A 14,013-nucleotide genomic window follows, 5' to 3' on the forward strand; every position below is an offset into this window, starting at 1 on the left:
TTATCTTGATCAACGTCTTTATTTCACAAAGGTTTATCCTTTAATTTTCAAGAACTATGGTTTTGCCCGGAGAGCTTGCAATTAAAGCAAGTCTTAAAAAGAAATACCATTAACACTAAAAAGATGTAAAAACAAATCAAATTAAACAAAACCCCTCTAAAGAAAGTGAATCTATCTATATTTGTATACATACATACATATATATATGTATATGCATATATGCAGTGAAGGAATATATGGCAACAAATTTTTAGTGATTTAGCAGAAAACAAATGTCAGGAAACAATGACTCTTGCATTAAGTAAATAAGTAGATATTCTGTTTAACAAATACATCTTTTGGTGTTAAGAAGACGCAGGAAGGCTGTTGATGCTAGAGAAAAGCTCTAGCAAAGAGGGCTTTTGGTTTTTTTTCTGCTGTAGGAAAGTGAAAAGAAAGATAGGTTGTCACATGACTGTATTTTGTTCTATGTGGTCACTATATCATATCATAGAATCATATCTTAGAATGGCCTGGGTTGAAAAGGACCACAATGATAATCTGGTTGCAACCCCCCTGCTATGTACAGGGTTGACAATGACCAGACCAGGCTGCCCAGAGCCACATCCAGCCTTTGAACGCTTCCAGGGATGGGGCATCCACAACCTCCTTGGGCAACCTGTTCCAGTGTGTCACCACCTCTGAGTGAAAAACTTCCTCCTGATATCTAACCTGGACATCTCCTGTCTCAGTTCAAAACCATTCCCCCTTGTCCTAGTGCTATCAATCCACGTAAACAGCCATTTCCCCTCCTGTTTATATGTTCCCTTCAAGCATCGGAAGGCCACAATGAGGTCTCCCTGGAGATTTCTCTTCTCCAAGCTAAACAAGCCCAGTTTCCTCAACCTTTCTTCATAGGAGAGGTGCTCCAGCCCTATGATCATCTTAGGATCACTAGTACCTAACACAACTGCCACAGAGGCAGCTTTAGCATAGACATCTGATTACATAAAACCAGATGAGGTCAGCCTGTGTAGAGCAAGAATGTACATAAAGGTAGTGTCTACACTGCATTTTTTCATGGAGTCATTTTGCCAGATTGGCTCCTGTTGGGCTCATGGCTCCAAAACCAATACACTCTCTGATATGCTGGTGATATCCTGTGCAAGTTCTACATTTCAAAGAATGGCTTAGAAACGTAGAATGGCATGGGTTGGAAAGGACCATAAAGATCATCTAGATCCAGCCTTCAAACCCCCACTCAGCCCAGACATGGACAGGATCAACAGATCAAGAACTCTTTCTCAATTCTGTGGGTGATATTGCATGGCCATTCTTAGTTGGTGGAGCTACTTTATCTGGTTAATTCCAATAATCCTTGAGTCTGTGGTATGCCAGTTATGTGACACCTGAGCAGTTGGCGTCCACCTTCTTAGAGGGACAAGTGGCATTCAGCCATCTGAGATTACACAGTAACAGGTCTGTGATGTCCTTAGATATCTGGGGCTGCACACATGCTACACTGACAAGCTCAGCTCTGTGTCAGCTTATGCCAGCTTGCATGGCTAACCTGTTGAACTGCGTTTGTGATGGGGATTTAGGACAGCAATTATTCCCTATGAATGAGGAATTCCCAGTAAGTGCAAGTCATGAGATCGTGTCGATAAAGTCCCTCCTCTTCCTAAACTTACTTGGATAACTGTCATAATTCTAGAGCTAATAAATGCCAACAAGTGTCAACCTCCAGGGAAGCGTGCCCATGTGTGCATTTGAGCAGGATTACTGGAACATAAACAAAGCTAACGCTTTAGAAACAAAATCTTAGAATGATCTATTGCTCAGCTGACAATTCCACAGATTATACTTCTGAATGTACAACAGAATAGTTCCCTACACACCTCGAACTGTATTGAAAATGAAAGTTCTTTTATGAATGAATACCTTACTGCGTATTTGCATTGAAGGTTGGGAGGACAAAAAGTAACGCTTTGTCTGAAACTTTGTATCATTGGCAATATTGACATATACGATAGCAAAAGGAAGCTAAGCATCACTGTTTCTGTAAAGAGTCGAGAAGATCTGGGCAAATTGGTCAACAAGAATCCCCTATCTTTAAGATCTTACAGGATCTTACGTGGGGTAGGAATCATTATGACAGCAGCTATCAGCAATCAGTGGATTTTCAGAAGCTTGTGCTGTATCTGCACAATGCTTCCTGACCTGCACCTATTTGGTTGTGCCAGCAGAACAGTAGGCATCACTGGAACCTCCAGTTCCCCACTCTAAGGCAGTTGAGAACAAGACACTGTTAAATTAAGCTGCAGGAAGTGGAGACTCAGAGTAATGGCACTGTGCAGAAGGGCTCCGAACAGCTCTGCTTTGACAATGTTTATGCATGTGTGTTTTTGGAGGGGTTGTGTGTGCCAAAATACCACTAGAGAACAAAGGTACAGAGTAAAAGCCATCTAACATTCAAGGTCAAACTTTTTCAAAATCCTAAAATAAACAGCAGTCGTCCTGTATTCATGATATTATTCCACAACAAATACAGTATTTATTCAGCTCTTTCCCCGTTCCAGCCTTTATGACTCTCATTTACAATGCTAGAGAGAACTGCAATGTATCTTGCATTTATTATGTACAACAACACTCTGTGTGTGATATTTTAATGTCTTTCTTCTCCTGTTTTACCTGTATCTTTCAGTTCTGCATTTCTGGCTTTTTTTCTGCAGTTCTGGCTTTCTATGTGAATATTTTCAACAGCATTATCACAAAGCTGACCCTGGAAAGATGTGGGGTGATTTCCTCCATTCACTCACAGTAAAATTTGTAAAGTGAAGGTCTATTTTGAGAAGAAATCATCGAATAACTGCTTGTAGATATGATGGGATTGAGAATACATAAATTCACAGAGTTAAAAATTTACAGACTGGAAAAAAAAGTGAGTAGATGGTAATAGACAGTGTGCTTTACACTGTCTCACCAATCTACCTCAGTAGTGTGGACAAGGAGAAAACATTCAGTGGTGGGAGATAGTTCTTTTCTAGGTTCATTAAATTCTTGGCTGCTGTTTTGTGGGAGTGCATAGGTAGTTGGGTACGTTTAGCAGCAAATATTCCTTAGGATGGTTAAACTTGAGACAAGTTCTTAACTTCACAGGATCACAGAACTGTAGGGGTTGAAAGGGACCTCAAGAGATCACCGAGTCCAACCTCCCTGCTAATGCAGGCACCTTCAGGTAGGTTTTTGAAGAAGTCAAAGTCAGCTCTCCCGGAGTCCAGGGTAGCAATTCTAGTTGTTGCTTTGCTTCTTCCATACAAGACCTTGAACTTCACCATCTCGTGATCGCTGCATCCCAAGCTTCCTCCAGCCACCACATCCCTGTCCAGCCCTTCTTTGTAAGTAAAAACAAAGTCAAGTAGCACATACCTCCTCATCAGTTTTTCTACCACCTGTGTCAAAAGTTATCATCAACACATTGCAGAAGCCACCTGGATCTTGTGTGCCCTGGCCGTATTGTTTATCCGGCAAGTATCAGAGTGGTTAAAGTCACCCATCAGAATCATTGCCACAGATAGTTCTGAAAGCTTGATCTTTACTCTTTGGTCTAAATTCACCTAGGGACTGTTGCCTTGGTTGAAGTATTGGATTAGACTTGTTTATCTGTGGTAAATCTGTGAATATACTCTATGATTAATGAAAGAAAAGGAGATGTTCCTACAAAGACCTTTGAAGGATGACCCAGGATTTATACAGAAATCAGACATTAGAAACCTGCCCTCCTGCATACAGTCAGATGCGATGAGATGGGCTGCAACTATGGCTGGATGACTTCAGTTGGCTAGATGCAGAAGTACAATCTGTTTATTGAAACTACAAGACGTATAGGACAAAGAAAAGGGGCAGAACTCTGTTCTACTTGTTTGTGTAAGTCCCAAAGAACAGAGCCAGATAAATCAAGGGGAATGTTATGGGACATAGGCTTTTTCTAGCATAATGATAACACCACTCTGCTGTAGTGTTTTTTAATCATCCAAAAAAGCCTTCAAGATTTATGTATTTACATTCAAATTTAATTTTCTGTTAAGTTTACTTATAGGGAAAAAAATGAAGTCTGATCTCATTTCCACCAACTGAATTCCAAGTTGTTATTTACAAAACATAATTTTGTCCTTATCCTTCCAGACGCATGTTACAGCCCAGGGAAGAATATATATGGCAGACTGTCATATCGTGATGCTATGTCTCATTTCCCTTTATGCTTACCAAGCAGACTTCCTTTTCAGTGAAGGCTGCTGAGAGCATTTTTCTTTCCCTGTGGCCTCTGTAAGAATTTAAGATCTTAGTGGCATAGCTCTGTGAAAAGTGTCTTTCTTGCTTTTTATTCTTCACTAATCGGCATTTTCCTGTCAAATACAGCAGTGTAAGTGCAGTCAACTGGCATCAGAAGTAGTGCTGACTGAAGAGTCTAACAAAGCCACAACAGTACAAGAGAGAGCAAGTCTGCACCCACACAGAGATTCAGGCATTAATGTCCTCACAAACTTAAAGCCAAATACAATAATTCTCCAAACATGGAGGTCTTTAACATTTTAGCAGTGAGCAATCACTCATAAAGAAAATAGTTTCGTGTACAGCATATGCACTTATCTCTCATACCTCTGAGAAGTGCTGCAGACACAGATACAGCACGTATAACCAGGCTTATCCAAGAAACACAAGGGCATAGTGTCTGCTTCTGATGTGCATATGTAGGATATTTGTATAAACAAGAAGCTTGAATGAGCTGCAATACCAACACCAAACTTGAATTCTACCTAGGGTGGCTGAATTGCAAAGCTGTGCAAAAGAGCAAAAAGCTAGCACATCACTTAAACCTAGCTAAGCCCTTACAGTGTACATTTCCTGAAGCCTTGTATAAGAAGATACAAGGAGTACGTTAAACCCTATTTTGGTGTAAATGCAATTTCACATCTGGAGAGGCCAGAATATGAAAAGTCCTTTGATTCAATCTGTTCACAGCTACAAGAGATAAACTGTATATGAAGGCTGCCTTTGAAGACAGAGAAGCTGCTAAGCATGAGCTGTTTTCAGTATCTAAGTATCTGTATCAGTATATTTCCTGAGGGATGACCCTGTTGGGTATCTTGTCTAGGATGTAGCTTTGACTATACAAGCTGATGCCACCAGGTAGAAGACAGTATGTTCAAATCTTGCCAATCATCTCACACCTATCCCATTATCAGAACTTTGTAAGAAGAAACTAGTAAGTCCTTAAAAGTCCAGCTGGCATAGACAGAGGAAGAAGGGAGATGTGGTTCAAAATCTCTTCTAGGAAAAGCTTCAGGTGAATCAAATAAGGCCAATAAAAAATAGATTTGCTGGATGAATCTCTCTTAAACAGCACCTGCTGGCCCTGAAGATCATTCTAAAATAGCCTTCATTCTAGTTTTTCTCCTTAAGAATGTTTCTTCTCAAGAATAGTAATGGCATCTCTAACTGCTTTTCTGTTGCTTGTGCAGACTTTCTACAGACAAATCTGCATTGCTTTTCATATCAGCTGAAATAAGCGTTCTCAGGTTGTCTTCTCCGATATCCATCTCAACAAGATAGCTGAAACAAGCACAACTCAGTAGTTACAGAAAATTTGAGATGCAGAGTGAACATCCTTTAAAAGATCCTATTAAACTTGAAGAGCTTTCCTGTCTGTTACACCACAAATATGTTACTTCCTTTAGTTTTCCCCATTGGAAGAACACGGCAAACATTAGATAATGGAATGAAAGAAAGCAATTCTTACTACAGTGTTTTCACTGTTTGTCTCTTTTTTTACATGCTGAGATTAATATGATGTGGAGAGATTAGAAAGCCAAGATATTTGTGGTTCATCAAAATGGAAGCAGTGATTGGGAAATTTGCTCTATAAGCATGTCTGCAGGCCAGATTTGCTTAGCATCATCACAGCAGTACTGCAGTAACATGCTTGTTTTCTTTGTATCTTCCTGAACATTCACACAAACAAAATGCAGGATCTTTTCCAGTATGTATGTGCAATAATCTAAACAATTTCAGCAGACTTTACAGTAAACATCTGAAAGGGAAAATCTGGTCTTAAACCAACATCTTCATGGCAATCCTAATGAAAGACCACATGATGACCTGAATTAAGATTTAACGCAGAGCCCTGATCCAAACTTTGATGAATTAGGAGGATATTTTAATCCAAATTTAGGTCAGAATTTGCTGATTGTGAGATGTTTGGTTTCTGTAATGCTTCCTTCAATAAGTAGGAGCCTTTTCTGAAATTTCAGATTCAGAGTGTGTGTCAGTCTCTGCCAGTGCCTGCAAGTCCATCATTCCTCAGCTGCTCTGTTTGTACATGTGCAAGTGTGGCTTGAATTATTTTTATAACACTGCTTGCTGTAAAGAAATGATAACTCGCTTGTTAAGAACAGTATGTCTGTAACACAAGAAATTAATCTTTTCATGCTGATTAGCTACTCTCTGTAGCAGTGATCCAAAGGAAAACAGTAAAACGTCCCTTTAGTAATGTGTTCTTTCACCATGAACTTTTGAGAGGTGAAGAAAAATTAAATATTTAAGACTACCAGTAGCAATTAAGAATGTCTACTAAATCAATTTTTTTTTTTTTTTTTTTTTTTCAGAAGGAAAAATAGATTATGAAATAATTATCTGGACTAAAAACTGCATTCCAGAAATCTTTTAATATGTGCTTTACTTCCCAAAGAGTTTGTAAATGACTGCACGATTTGCTGTGTCAGTGTAGGATTATATTTCTTGGCAAAAAAAAAAAAAAGTCTAGAAGAAAAAAACCCAACAACTTCCATTCTAATTGTAATAAAAATCTAATCACCTGCTTACTGGAGGGGATCTTATCATGAAATGTCTAAATATTGAAGTAAAATAGCATTATAATGATGATGTGGTGGCGCTGTACAATTGCCATGGCTTACCGGAAGCTCTCACGTAACCTTAGCATACTGTTGAACAGAGATAATCAAGTCCTAAAGAATTAATCCAAGACTTCTGAGATGTTGGAATAAAACTCCTTGTGTAGAGAGTCACAGAAGAGAGGAGTGAAAAAGCCCACAGCAGTCAAGTTGGAACTAGATAACATCTGAGTTCCCTTGCAACCCAAGTTGTTCTATGATTCTGTTATTGATTCTATGATTCTGTAGTTCTGTGGTATGGAGTATGTAAAAGTACTACCCCAGCACAGGGGCATTCTATCATAGTTGGGCATCTTTAAACAAATATATATATATATATATATATATGGTGACTTCCCTGGTTCTGTCTCTGAGAGACTTTCAGTGGTACTTCAGTGTTGCAGCAAAGCCCATTTGTGCAAGCCTACTTGTCACTGTGGAGAAATGACTGAACCCCATAACCCCTTTACATTATGGTTCTTTTTGTTCCATTCTGCCTTTTTTGTCTATTTGTTTCCACAATAGCAATAAATATATATATATATTTTTTTAAAAGAATTTATAACATAAAATCAAGGAAAGAGACAATTTTCACTGCCAAAATCCAGTTCATCATGTACAGTGATATATTTCTGACAGCTGAACCTGAATCTGTTTCATAAAGGCTGGATACATTTGATGTGAATGACAAAATTAGGAATTTTATTTTGTATCTTTCATAAGGGGACACTTGAGCAGGGTTTCATGTGCTTTATTTTGATAACTCTCTGCTCTAGCACGAGGAAAATGTTTAGACATAAACCACTGTATATCCAAAACACGATGGTAATTGCGTAGAAAACAATTAAGAATCTTCTATTTCTCTAAACTGCACTGCGATTTAGCTCAAGGTTACGTAACGTGAGATGATGCCATTTCTTTTTAGCACCACCCTACATTGCTTCCTAATACGCGTTCAGATGGAGCCCTCTTGTGTTTGCTAGGTTTCCTTACATCATCTGTTAAACTCAAGAGCTATTTCATTGATCTGCATTCACAAGACAAAACTCAGGAAGGGATAGCCAAGCTTCTCTCCTCTGGCCTTTACAAACCATTCTGTTGGATACTGTATAGAGACATTTGGTTTTCTTTTGAAGATGACAAGTGAGAAAGATTTAACCACTAGCTCTGTTGCTGTTACCTAAAATCATAGTATCATAGAATAACCCAGGTTGGAAGGGACCCATAAGGATCCTTGAGCCCAACTCCTGGATGCATACACAACCACCCAAAATTCAAGCTTCTCAGAATGTTGTGCAAACACCACAAATTCTTGAACACCTTTAAGCTCAGTGCCATGACCACTGCCCTGTGGAGACTGTTCCAGGACTTGACCAGCCCCCAGAAACTCTTCCTAAAGAAGAATCTCTTCCTAAAATCCACCTGATCTGCCCCTGACACAGCTCCATGCATTCCCTCAGGTTCTGTCACCATCACCAGAGAGAGGAGAGAGCACCACTCATGCTTCTGCTTTATTTCTGCACAGTTTAAACCATCTGTAAGAATACATCTATTTGTTTTTGTGGTACTTTTACTCTAAGCAGCATTTAAAAGAAGAGTGAAGAAAGCAGCCTCTAGGTGAAGGAACAAAATCAAAACCAGAAGAAAGATTTAACAATGAAGAAAAGAGAGAGAAGGACAATGTAGAAAACGTAGAATGTAAAACAGAACTGCATAGATGTGAGGCATGCTGCTGCTCTGGAATACCGTGGGAAGGAAAGGTATGTAAGAAGCACATCCATCACAGGGAAGATCTGGCACAAAGAACTGTAGGGAAACACTATCCTAAGTTACCTTTTCTCCCCTGTAAATGCATCTGTAGCTTTTTAATTAATAACGTAGGTATGCAGGGGAAGCAGATCTCTAAGACCGGTAGAGGCTGATTTAGGCAACCTCACCACCCCCATTAAAGCAGTTCAAAGCAAGGAAGACTTTGCGCCTTTGCAAGGACACAACTACTAACCTTCATGCAGTGACCACCAGATGGGGCCCAGACACCCTCCCCACATTTTATGACACATGCTCTGAAGAGCGGGATGATATGCAACCAATTTGTTGGAAATGTAATTAATATGTATACACTATGCTTACAAATATGCAGTCGCTGCTCCCCTTGGGGTGCATGTTCAGTGGAGTGATCCCCCGTGTATGCAGTGCTGTATTAAAGCAATTCCTGCTTGACTTAATTCATGGTGCACCAAGTCACTCTGTTGCATTTCCCAGCTTCACTTGTTTCCATTGTTCTCATTTCCTGAGGTCCCCTCCTTCCCTTCCAACACACCACACCGTTTGCCCATCCTATTCACAACATTCCCTGGCCCCCCCCTTTATATGCACTGCAGGGGGATGCCAGCACTCTTCCCTCTGTCCCCCCTTCTCAGAGCCCCCATGCCACCGGAGGGGGGACAGCCAAGAGGTCTGCATTGCTCTCCCTCAGCTTCTTAGAGCTCCTTTGTGGTGGATTTTGGCTGTAATTCGGACCTTCTAAGAATGGTCCCTCAGTGAGAGACTGTGCTGCAAAGCTGATCCACTCGAGCTCTCTTCTATAATTTCTTCTTTCATATTCTTCCTGAACTTTTCCCCCGTCTTCTTTCCAAATCTTTCCCATCTTCCATCATCTCCTTCTCAGTCTTCTTCCTTCTCTTCCTTCTTCCTCTGTCTCCTTTCCACAGCTGCTTCCCCTCTCCTCTTCTCCAGCTTAGATGTTGTTCATATCGGATTGGAAACAGCCCAGTTTCACCCTCTCCTGGAGGAGCCTACTGGTTTATCTCATGTCTCTCCACTTCCTCTGTCTGGGATCAGATAAATGTCCTGTGGGGATGATGTGATTGATGTGACTGGCAGAGGTGTTGCTGTGGGGCAGGGATGGAGCCATGGGGCAGGGAGGACCCAAACCCAGCCCCCAGCCCCAGTAGGGTTTCACTTTCACTTCGGTTATTTCATGAAATATGTGATTTTGGGAAGAATTTCTGTCTTTTATTCACCTCCATCACTCATTGTAAATGGACTCCTCTAGAAATCCTTCTCCACTCCCTCCTGCTCCCTCTTCAGTTGCTTTAAATGGGATGGAGTGTGCACTAACTCTCCCTCTGCCCTATGCCCCCACATTAAAGCAGGCACCATCTCACCTTCTCTCTGTGCCCTTCTCATTGCCCAGCCCTGCTCAGGGTGGTGGCACTGAGCCTCCCTGTCACTGCCACTGCAGGACAGGATGTCATGCTGTGCTGCCACTTGTCCCCTTGAGAGGATGCTCGGAACTTGGACATCAGATGGATCTGACACCCGTCCTCTGGTCATGTGCACAACTACCAAAATGGTGAGGACCTTGAACAGATGGCAGAATATAAAGGGAGGACAGAACTGTTCAGGGATTGTCATTCTGATGGAAATCTGGATTTGCACATTACTGCAGTGAGCTCCTCCAATAGATGTTCATACATCTGCACTGTGCAAAATGATGGTGGCTATGCAGAATCTGTGGTGGACCTGGAGGTGTCAGGTCAGGCTGGGGTGACACCTGCATGAGTTGCTGGGTTTGTGTGTCCCACCCCAACCTCTGTCCATCCTCATCCTCACGTCCATCAATAGAGAGCTGAAGGACAGAAGCCTTTGAAGAAAGTTGGGGCTGAATTGTTCCATGAGGTTTAATCTTGAGTTTGAATGAGTGCATTGTGTGATTTGGGGATGGATATGCACAGATGAGGTGGTTTTGTTGGGTTTCTTTGATGGGTTTCTTCATGTCTTAGTGGCAGAGGGCACAGACTGCTGAGTAGCTTCCCCACCTGTGCCACCTGGAAGGTGACTCTGACTGGTCCTCACACTTTTGGTTGGGTCATTTGTCATCATTGTTTTTCTCCATAGAAAACAAGGTGAGCTGAGAGCGGAGGGGATGGTGCACAGGGAGGTATTCTGCAGTGGCAGGGATGGTTGGGGTAGTGCTAAGCACTTGACTGTGGAGGTACACAGGAGGAGGAAGGGAGATTTTGTCCTCAGATTCACAGTGGTCATTAAATAACATTTGCCTTTTGGGGAGAATGAAGGAAGGGATAAAAGAAAAGGAGTGTGGGTGGGAAGACAGGAACATGGCTGAGCCATGGGGCATCTGGAAAGGTCCAGACCCTCTTGAGACATCACCAGAAAGGTTGCCCGACTGACCACCTCCTTTCTCCACTTTGTTTTTCAGCAGCACAGACCAGAAAGCTGAGTGAGTCCCTCCAGCCTCTTCCATAACTGAATTCCCTTTAATGGAACTGATAGAAGATGGAGAGTGCTGGGTTTATGCAGTGTTTTGGGACCTTGGGATGTGGTGGGGTCTTGGGATATGCTGGGTACACGGGATGTACTGGGACCACAGGATGCGTCGATCTTGGTTGATCCACTTGCAAAACTCTTTGTCCATGTTCACAGTTGCAGCATTGCAGGTAAATGCAGTGCTGGCAAACAAAATTCAAGCATGACCTAAAGAATAACTAAAATAATAGAAATGAATAAGTCACTCAAATAAACAACAGTGAATAAGCAGATAAATGCCTGGAAGTGCTTTAGGCATGATATTAGAGCCAAATTAATTTTCAAGAAGCAGCTACTGATGAAATAGCCTTTTCTGCTTGCTGTGCCCTACAGTTTTCCCTCCTGGGTCTTGCAAGACAGTTTGGATGACCAGAGCTGTTCCACAGTGCAGATCTCCTCAAAAGTCGGTGCTGGGTGACTGCAAAGACTGGAGTTGATTTTCTACTTGAAGTATGACAAGCATGTACTCTGAAAATTAGATAATTTAGATAAATTAGATAATTAGATAATTTAAAGCTAGATAATACAGTGGCAAAGGTAACTGTAGTTTGTAACTGTAGTAACTACAGCAAAGGATGCTGTAGTTAGTACAGAAGGTGAAGGCAATAAACACTGCCATGGCTTGTGATGCAACATGGTGAAACAGGTAGGAATTTCCGAGTTGAAATTTTCTGCCTGCAGTTTGTTGCATGCATGTTCAGTGTATAGTGAATCTGCCACAGCTTTCCATTTTCCATAATTTCCAGGGAAATTACAAGTGGGGGGATCTTATCAACACTTAATGGTTGAGGCTCTTTAAGGATGGGGCCAAGTTCTTTTCAGTGGTGCCCAGTGACACAGGACAATTGGCACCACACAGGAAGTTCCATCTGAACTTAAGGAAAAATATATTTACTTTGAGGATGACAGAGTGCTGGAATAAGCTGCTCGGAGAGATTGTGAAGTCTCCTTCTCTGAAGATATTCAAAACCCAACTGGACACTCTCCTGTGTGACCTGCTGTAGGGAACCTGCTTTAGCAGGGAGCTGGGCTGGGTGATCTCCAGAAGTCCCTTCCAGACCCTGTGGTTCTGTGATTCTGTGATTACCTCTTTCCTCCAGCTGGAAGATACATTTATAAGATCTCTCTCCTGTGCTGACTCTCTGCTCTTTGGTAAAAGGTGGGCACACAATGTAGTCTTGTTATTTAATTAAATTCAATCAAGAGAGAGAAACAAATCTTCAGAGAATCAGTATTTAGTAATTTTGCTGCCCTCAGAGCTATTTGTTTGCTTTCTGCCTTATTCATTAAGACAGGAAGGAGTAGTCTCACAAGCAAATTAATTCTATGGAACTACTCTGAAGACAGGAAAATAAAAGGTACTGAAGCACGCAAGTGGGCAGAGTGATCATAGAACACTTTTTTTTTCCAAAATGTGTCAGAGTCAATTGTTCATTAGACCATCAGTATTAGTAGCAGTTTGCCCACAGATCGCTCTCTCTTCTTCACAGGCAATTTCCTCGGCATGGTACTGTAACTGTTGTTATTGTAGTTATGACTCCATCTCAGGCACTAATAAATCACAATGTACAACTTTCCACACATGCTGCCAAAAGACAGTGTCAGACAGAGCTGGGAAATCCAGATCTCGGAAAACTGAAATTTGCCTTCCAGATCCAGTGGAGCAAAAGATAGGATTCAGCAGCTGATTTAAAATACAGTTCACTGCAGTCACTCCTGACTTTCTGGACAAGAATGTGACATCTTAACAGCAAAGAAAAGTAAGAATTAATCAAGAAACAAATTTAATCACAATTTCTTACAGCTCACAAGAGCTCTCTGAAGGAATCCATGTCTGTCCCTGCACTGGGGCTGAGGATGGACCCAGCATAGTGGTGGAAGATGCTAGCCCCAGCTGCCTGCCTCCAGCATCTAGCCAGAGGTTACACCCCACAAACACACAGGTATTTTCAAACCTCTTTCAGATAAAATAAGCTGTGATAGTTTATGCAGCTCATTTTCAATAGTCTGCCTATGGTTGATGTGTGCACGAGAAGTGTTGAGATGGGAGACAGAGACTCTCTACAAGGAGTAGTGACAAACAGCTGAGGACTGATTATTAATCAATGGCTGCTACTGGTGCAGATATTTGCAGAGTTCACATCCATCTAGTAAACTTTTTTTACAAGTTGTAAGCTTGCACTCATAAAATCTTGTCATTCTGAATACTATCACTGTAAAAATTTGTCACATTGTACCTGGGTACTTTTAAATACCAAATTCCAGTTCACAGGCAAGCACCAGATGCTGTGATATGATCCTTCCCAGATGTAAAATCTCTGGAGGTTCTGTGTCTACAAAATAAAAGCTACCCAGGAATATCCTATTTCATTTAATACTAGTCTTGGAAATGTGTCGTCTGGTCATTCCAATATAAAAAGTGATCAGACAATGCACATGTGTAGCCTCACAAAAAAAAGTCAGCAGCTCTTCATATCTCAAGGAACACAGCCAGAAACACTACCACAAACAAACAAGAAAACAGGTCACTCACTGGGTGCTTCAGAAGATCATTCTTCTCTGAGATTATCCTGCTTGTTAATGCATCAGCTCTATGATTTCTTTTTTACAGCTGCCTTTCACCTGCTACAAATGCTACCTTCTTTCCTACTTTGTTACAGGATACAGAATAATAATACATAACACAGCGGGGATTTTCCACCATCTGCTATAGATAGCATCTCCAGTGTAGTACAAGAACTAAAGTTAGAAAAAT

The 14,013-nt window shown here is 41.2% G+C and overlaps 1 pseudogene; it reads left to right on the plus strand.

The window, feature by feature from the left end:
* Nucleotides 1-9,670: 9,670 nt before the first annotated feature.
* Nucleotides 9,671-11,198, plus strand: LOC122154958 (annotated as a pseudogene).
* Nucleotides 11,199-14,013: the final 2,815 nt, after the last annotated feature.

The sequence above is a fragment of the Centrocercus urophasianus genome, unplaced genomic scaffold (genome assembly GCF_019232065.1).
Source record: "Centrocercus urophasianus isolate 14NV4802_14NV808 unplaced genomic scaffold, USGS_Curo_1.0 seq_11, whole genome shotgun sequence".
NCBI lineage: Eukaryota > Metazoa > Chordata > Aves > Galliformes > Phasianidae > Centrocercus > Centrocercus urophasianus.